General features: G+C 51.0%; 1 long non-coding RNA gene across 1 annotated transcript in view; it reads left to right on the forward strand.

Annotated features, from left to right (window-relative positions):
- Positions 1-1,175, forward strand: part of LOC109389389 (uncharacterized) — a 10,231-nt gene extending 9,056 nt beyond the window's left edge. Inside the window, exon 2 of the long non-coding RNA XR_002125387.1 lies at positions 682-1,175. This is a non-coding gene — a long non-coding RNA (uncharacterized LOC109389389). The remainder of the gene's footprint in view (positions 1-681) is intronic.
- The last annotated feature ends 237 nt before the right edge of the window (positions 1,176-1,412 follow it).

Below are 1,412 nucleotides of genomic sequence, written 5' to 3' on the forward strand. Positions count from 1 at the left end.
GGCTGAGCAGAGGACCCGGGAGAAGGGTTTGCCTGACTTCTGACTTCTGTGACAAAAGCTACCGTCTGCCTGGTGCTTCATTTTCAAGACTCATTGGGTATTCCCTTGGGTGCGGGTCAGGGGCCAACCCAGCTACGCACCAGCAGGTGAGGCTTACTGCCCCAGGCCTGGCCTGGCTTGGCTTATACCTACATACTAATGATTTATGCGACAACTGTGTCCTGAGCTCTTTCATATACCTGACCCTCCCTACAACCATATGAGGTAAAACCTCATTGTACAGATAAGTCATTTGCCCAGGTTCCCATGGGGAGGAAGTGGCACAGCCAGGATTGGAACCTAGCAGCCCGGGGCTGAGTTTCTATTAACACTGACACCTGATGCCCCTCAGGTGACAAGTAAGGGGCAAGCGCTGGAGGGGCTGACCGCCCTCCAGGGCTCAGATGCAAGTAAGGAGTCAGGTTGTTTGATTCTTGCTCGACCTTTGCACCANTTGCAAGGTGGGGGTGGGCTCTAGAAGTTGCCTGGGAATCTCAGTTGGGAAGCTCATGTGGAACTAGACACCCTGACAGGGGAGATAGGGGGTGTCCCAGGGACACTTAGTGGAGTCTGTTTTGTTACTGATGCCCCTGCACACCGCCAGAGCCATGCTTTCCAAATCTTGCCATCTCTCTCTGGCAGGTTCAGCGTATCCTGGCTCTGTGCTCCCTACATGGCTGCGGTCCACCCTTCAGACAGCTGCCTGCACATCTGGGATAGCTGCAGCGGGCCAAGTTGGCACCTCTGATGTGCCAAGCACTTTACAGAGTCACATCATTCTCCCATCAGCCTGGGGACCTAGGACACTGAGGTTTAGAAGAGTAAGAAGACTTTCCATGTCGGAGGGGCAGCTGGTGGGAGAGCTGGGTTGATAAGTAGACTTTCTGGTTCCTGTTTCTCCAGTGCTTCTCTGCTCAGCATTGCCCAGGGGGGTCTCTGAGATGAGATACCTTTCAGATGCCTCCTGAGTCTGGGAGAGCACCCTGGGTAGCAGCCACCATGCTGTCCCAGACATTTCAGACTGGCCTTTCCTAAAGATGTGCCATTGGACATTCATGGCCTCCACAGAAATGGAGGGAAGGGTTGTCAGTCTATACATTTGGGAAACCTTGTATTAAACAAAAGTACACAAGTTCCTTTTTGTTTGTTTGTTTGGTCAGAATTTCTCATCTCTTTCATTATGCTAACATGCCTTATGAATCTCTAAAAAATGGATCTGGTTTGCAGTATTTCCCTTTTTCATTCCCATTTCATTTTCATCTGTGAGGCTAGACTCAGCTATTCTGCAGGAACAAGAATCTCCAAAGTGTTCCTGGCTTGTGACCAGAAAGGTACATGTCTCACCCCCACGATGTGTCCACTGCATGTTGACA

The sequence above is a fragment of the Hipposideros armiger genome, unplaced genomic scaffold (assembly GCF_001890085.2).
Source record: "Hipposideros armiger isolate ML-2016 unplaced genomic scaffold, ASM189008v1 scaffold_232, whole genome shotgun sequence".
Lineage (NCBI taxonomy): Eukaryota > Metazoa > Chordata > Mammalia > Chiroptera > Hipposideridae > Hipposideros > Hipposideros armiger.